Source organism: Typopeltis vanoorti, chromosome 3 (assembly GCF_054136105.1).
Source record: "Typopeltis vanoorti isolate ZY-2024b chromosome 3, IOZ_Tvanoo_1.0, whole genome shotgun sequence".
NCBI classification, from domain to species: Eukaryota; Metazoa; Arthropoda; class Arachnida; order Uropygi; family Thelyphonidae; genus Typopeltis; species Typopeltis vanoorti.
The window spans coordinates 18770927-18777628 of NC_143551.1; the positions used below are offsets into that span (position 1 = coordinate 18770927).

Consider the following 6702-nt stretch of genomic DNA (forward strand, 5'->3'; position numbering starts at 1 on the left):
TTATTTTATTTTTTTTTTTTTTGAAACTCCAGAGAGACCTGTCTGGTGTGACCGCTTCTCAAGAATCAAATCAATAACCACATTCGTCGTAACTAAATAGAACAAGCACATCTTTACAGGTCATTACTACGTTCGCGTTGAAGTAATAAATAACTGGAAATTGAGTACACGTCATGCTAGGACGCATCATTAAGTTTCTGTTGGTAATCAGATAAAGACGATAACACACTAACAATAACTATTGAAATAATTTAGAATTTTTATTATATATATATTTTTTTTAATTTCAGTCACAAGTATGCTGTATATTGCATTAAGGAGATTTAAATTTAAAATTTTCATGCAGTATTAATTTCATACGAAAGTGAAGAATAGCTCTCATTTATGTTTGAACCTTTTTTATATTTTGTACAAATCAATATATACTGTATAGATGCTTAACGTATTCTACAGATAACAATTTTTATAGATTTTAGAGTAAAATAAAAGTTAATAAAAGAATAAGGAAACAACTACAAACAAGCATCGGTGGTTCAGTGGTAGAATGCTCGCCTGCCACGCGGGCGGCCCGGGTTCGATTCCCGGCCGATGCATTTATTTTTCCCTTTTAATGGTGAGCAATTTTTAAACACCCCATAAAACTGCCTGTACTTATACTAACTTAACGAAAAACAAAATAATAATTATTATCATAGTATATTATTCTTCTCGTTCTTATACTTAATTATTTTCATAAATTCCCGCACTTGAAAATGAAAAATTCAAATAAATTTCTTTATTTAGGCGTCGTCCAATGACAAAACATCAAGCACAAAATAATACTGCCCGAGTGTCAATAAAATAGCCTACTTTAAGTAATCCAGAAAAATTTATACTTCTTATGAATACTTTAACTTATACTTTCACTTAGATAAAATTTAATTATTCTGTTTATTTAATACAATGAAGTACGTCAATGCATTAATCCCTTTCAAATGCGAATTAGCAATGGCGATATTAATTACATATTCTTAATTTCTGTATTATATAACTGAAAGGAAAATATGTGAATTTGATTTATTATCATAATATATGCATGCTGCTAATAACTGGATGACACGTTTAGACTAAAAGATGTGGCTGACAGACGGGACGCACTGCGAGAATAGAAGGTGAAGATTGAGCATTGGGTCAAAACCGTTGATCGATTCTTAGCATTCCTTTGGGCTATGCGGCTATGATCCTTAAGCAATCCTTTTTTTTATTTTTTTTCTATGTTACTTTTTCCAGGAAGTTATTCAGTTAGTGGGTCTCAAGCATGTTGAGAGTTCTTTTCTTCTGGAAAATTGTATTTTTAACACCGCAACAATTTCAAGCAATTTAATACTGTGTGTGTGTGGGGGGGATAGTGGCAGCTGCCTTTTGGCATATTGTATACGAAATTGAAGTATTCAAAAGATTATATTATAGTCATTATCTCAACTGCTGGTGAAGACGTTCTTTGGAGACTGGCTGCCTAATGTTTTCCAAAAGTAGTCTTAACAAGGTTCCGTTCAGTCCCTTTGGGGAATAAAAACGTTACATTTATTTTCTTTGTGTCATAGAAAAAAGTCTTTTGTTTAACTTTCTTCTAAATTTCATTCAGGAGCTAATAATAAGAAATTACTTTCTGAAATTTAGTTTAAAGAGCGTGGTTGTGTTATATCCAGGGCCGTCGCCAGATTAGATCGCCCCCTGAGGCAAACAATTAGATATCGCCCCTGATGAATTATAAGACAAAAATATAAGAAAATCTCCAATTGCTATTCTGTTTTTATTACAAGAGAAACATTAATGCAAAACGATTACCTAATAATATTAATTAAATGTTTGTTCTACGGGAATATCGCAAAATAAAACTGTTTAGAAGCTTTTCTCTACTTAAATTATAAGCTATGTGCGCCTCTATCGATATAGTTGCTAGACCAACCAATCTTTCCTGGGTCATCTGTTTGCAAATAATTTTTAATCAGTTTAAGCTTGGAAAAAACTTCTTTCCGCAGCGATTGCGCCTACCGGGAAAAATGCTGAACGAGCGCCCTTATTAAGCTCCGTGAGGCACGCTGCCTCTATGCTACACCCTGTCGACGGTACTGGTTATATCATATTAAAGAGTTCTTTCGATGCAGACACTTCAGTCGGTAATATGGCATTATATATTATAGCATATAAAGCTTCTGTAGCTCAGTAGGTATAGACGAAGTCCTTTGGTCGAAAAGACGTGGGTTAGATTCCTGTCTATGACGTGAGGAACCTTTATCTCGTCTTTTTCAACTAAAGGTGAGTTAGCCGGTCTCATGCGGTGGTAGAGTTTTTTCACCCGGAAACTCGGGTTTTTCGTCTCTCAGAACAGACAAAGTAGCCAGTAGAACACACGCAATTTACAGATAAGAATACTTCGAGGCTTAGGGGTAACAGCCTTATCCTCGTATTACGGTTAACAAATCCAAGGATACTTGGATTATTACTACGATAAAGAGCCAAGAGGCTATTTTTTTCCGGTGGCGTAAATTAAGTTAAGGGGATAATAAATCCCTCATTATTTTAAAGCCGGATGCGAAACTCGGAGATCGAAATCTAAGAGTTTCATACCGAAGAACTATCGGCGAGTCCAAGCGTAAGTCAACACCTGGTAGTACAACACTAGGGCAACGCGGAGCAAGCTCCCTCACTATCCTTAATATTTTCTCATAATGTAAAACGCAGCTCCTAGGAGATGTATTACTGTTTTATTTTACATTATGAGGAGAGGTCACTACCCATATTTCGATCTCCGAGTTTCGTATCCGGCTTTAAAATAATAAGGGATTTATTATCCCCTTAACTTGATACTTGAATTTGTTAACCATAATGCTATGGGCGCTTAAGTGCCAGTTAATGCCACTGGAAGAAGAAGAAGAAGAAGATAATATAGCATAAGTGAAAGATTGCTTTCATTTCAGATCAACAAAATTCATTTTGTAATATTTATTAAAAGGCCTTTTTAATACAAAATATCTGATAATTACTGATAATTAATATATGAAAATTGATTTGTTAAAGGATACCACTTGAACATAATGATAACAGGTTCTGGTACCGACTACAAGATACAGCTCCATCTGCGTGGATCATTCATTTATTTAAAAAAAGGGAGACAAAATTGAAGCTAAACTATCATATATGCATATGATTTTTCAGATAATTTTCTGTCTTATCTAATATTTTTTGAAAAGCATATAATTAATGTTCAGTATAATAGCAAAAAATAAATTTCATTACACGAAGTTTTGAAAATTATATATATAAAGTGTGCTAATGACATAAATTTGACTTCTGTTGATGCCACTGAAATATGGAAACCCAAGAACTAAAGTTTTAAACTCCATTAAAGAATAACTATAAATGTTAAACATTAAAGAATAACTAAAAAAATAACTATTAAAGAATAACTATAAAGCTTCTGTAGCTCAGTAGGTATAGACGAAGTCCTTTGGTCGAAAAGACGTGGGTTAGATTCCTGTCTATGACGTGAGGAACCTTTATCTCGTCTTTTTCAACTAAAGGTGAGTTAGCCGGTCTCATGCGTAATTTTTCAATTTACATGTCACTTTCGATTGTAATTCTATTGAAAATGCTAATAAAAGTGAAGCCGAAACAGTTTATGAGGAACTTTATTAGGTAATAATAAAAGCCCAGTAATTAATGTTTTAACCATACTAGTAAGGATTATTAGCAACTGCCATCTTAATATTTTAACAACCTTAGTGACAGAATGATTTTTTTTTTTTTAGTACAACAGACAATAACTTACTTGATAATCAATTGAATACAGTATATCAGTATTTTTTTTTTTAATGTAACTCCCATCCCCGACATGTAAGCCTATAGTAGATTAACATCGTGCATGGGCTAAAGAGTTATTTTTAATTATTATTTATTATTTTTTAAATTTTACCTAGTCGGGAAGTCCTGCTGTGGAGACCAAACATGGAACTTTTTCAAGTCACATCAATCCTCCAATAAGCGGAGCGGTGGTCTCACAAACACACCAAGCAATGAAATTCATCAACCACGTAAAGATAATCACAAATATCCATAACTAGAGCTGGATTCGAACCCTCAGCCTGTTGATTGAAGAGCAGTTGAATAAGAGATAATTGAAGGTAACCGGAAAGATAATGAAGAATGCGATAATAGTAATTAATAAAACTCTTTTTTTTTTTCATATATATATATATATATATGACACTCGCCACCCCCACCTCCGTGATACGTGTAGTGATCACATCAAATTCTTAACGGATCCAATAAAGAAAATATTGTCTTGATCACTGAAATACGTGAATATCCGCAATCTCTATATTAGTGAAAAATTATACCATATCACAAACGACTACACAAGTCGATAACCTCAATCACACGCTCCTGACACTGATACTGAACAGATATGATCGAGTTCCTTTTTATTCTCATTAAATATTTGCTCTCGAGATTATGCGTGTAATTTTCATTTTGGACTGGATATTATGCTGGAATATTTGAATCCAAAATTATTTGACTTCTATTAGCTTTAGAACTTATTTAATAAAACATTATTCTGCGAAGCACCTCACCACTCTTGCCGTATTGGATCTTAATCAAATTTAATCCGCTGAAAGTTTTTAGTGGATATCACTCGTCCTACTCATGTCTTTTTTGCTCCATTAAGTTAGAGTAGCCGACAGTCTTGGTCCTGATCTGTAGTTCCTTCAATCTCATCTGAACTTTTATCTCCTGAGTGTATAGGATTCTTCAGTATTTCCAGCATAAAATAATAATAAAAAACTGGGATCTTTTTTTTTTCCAGTCTTCAAAATTATTACCATTAAACCATAATTTAAAACTGCATCATCTGCTCCGTATGGGAAGAAAATACGTTAGCGGAGGAGAATTTAAACACACACACACACAAATCATTCCTCTCAAATTCCACTAATCTGTGAACAGATTAGTGGAATGATCTATGAAATAAGATTACATATCATAATTCAGTTTTAATTATTAATTACAACAATGTTTAAAATAATAAATATAACATTTTATTATTATTATTATTATTATTTATTATTATTATTATTATTATTATTATTATTATTATTATTGAACCGCATTATTTTAATACGGTTTAATTTCAAACTTTCGCTACCGATTAAATATTAAACGAACGCATTAAAAGCAGTTGAAAAGAAGTGTTCTAGAAGATTTTGAGGTGCTAGGCGGGGTCATTAACTAGTAATGTTCCTTTGTTCACTATCATAATTAATCTGGGTTGCATTTTTTGATGCATAACAAACAATCAAAATATATTTATTCTGAATAGACGATTTCATTTTTAATCATTATATTGTACTAAAATCACCTGGATACTTTATAACAAACGCTTCTGGTAATACCGAATCGAAGTATATCTCATTCTATGCGTGAAAATATCTTATCCTGCATGCTGAATAAATAATATATTATGCATGGAAAGAAGAAATCACAGTATGTGATGCTATCATCTAAATCCGACAATGTTGTCGAAACGTGGCGCCATCTTCTGACAATATTATTCAGAGAATACTAGGTAATTGTCAAATGGCATTTCAGGTAGAAATTAAAAGCAGTACTTATTTGGCGAATGCCTCAACGAAACACCAGAGGGAACGCACATATTTACAAGGTCATTGGTGCGTTCATATTCAAGGAATAATAACTGGAAAGCGGTGCATGCCCTTTTTTTTTTTTTTATAGCTGTATGTTCATAATGAAATAAAGATTATAACTTACTAATAATAATTATTGAAATATAAGTTTGACGAGATTTCAAGTTTTTAAATTTTTTTTTTTTTTATGTATGTCACCAATTATTGATTGTGTGAGAAAATTTCAAACGGAAGTTTCATATTCAGTACTGTTTATGTTTATGTAAAGAAAAGCAAAAAAGAATTGGGTTCACTTATGTATAAAATCATTTTATATTTTGTACTAGATCAATATATTGTCAAATAAATAGTTTATAAAATGAAAATACAAATAAGTTCACACACATGTCCAATCCACAATAAAGGAAAATCTCTTGAAAATAATACCAACGAGCATCGGTGGTTCAGTGGTAGAATGCTCGCCTGCCACGCGGGCGGCCCGGGTTCGATTCCCGGCCGATGCAAGTTTTTTTTCCCCTAATTCAAAAAACCAATAATTCCATTATTCATTTTTATTTCTATATATCGGCTCCTCCTGAGAATCAGAACGCGATCGAGGGAGGATACTAATATGCATATACTTTTAATGAAGTCTATACTTCATTATTCGACGTTCGTGTTTGCTCATGCTCCATCTAGTGGCAATATAAATAAATAACATTCCCGTAACTTGACATGATTTACTGTAAATAAAGAGAATGGCAGAAGATAAAATTTTGGAATTTCAACTGAGCTTGCGATTTTCCTGTAGTCAGAAGAATAAAAAAACGAAGCTGATGGTAGATTTAAAGTTGCAGGTTTATTTAGTGAACTTACATTCATTTTTCTATTGCACACTTTTAGATTCAGCAAGATCTCAAACAATGATTCAGCAAGATATCTTTGTCTCTAGAAGTGATGAAAGCCATCTCTCATATAAAATGGTTCAAACTATAATCTAAACTTTTATTAATCTAGACAAATGCATTTTTTTTTGGCA

The 6702-nt window shown here is 32.6% G+C and overlaps 2 non-coding genes across 2 annotated transcripts; both read left to right on the forward strand.

The window, feature by feature from the left end:
- Positions 1–522: 522 nt before the first annotated feature.
- On the forward strand, positions 523–593 carry TRNAG-GCC (transfer RNA glycine (anticodon GCC)). The gene has a single exon. It is a non-coding gene; the product is annotated as a tRNA-Gly (tRNA).
- A 5523-nt stretch (positions 594–6116) lies between these two features.
- Positions 6117–6187, forward strand: TRNAG-GCC (transfer RNA glycine (anticodon GCC)). Its single transcript has one exon. It is a non-coding gene; the product is annotated as a tRNA-Gly (tRNA).
- The last annotated feature ends 515 nt before the right edge of the window (positions 6188–6702 follow it).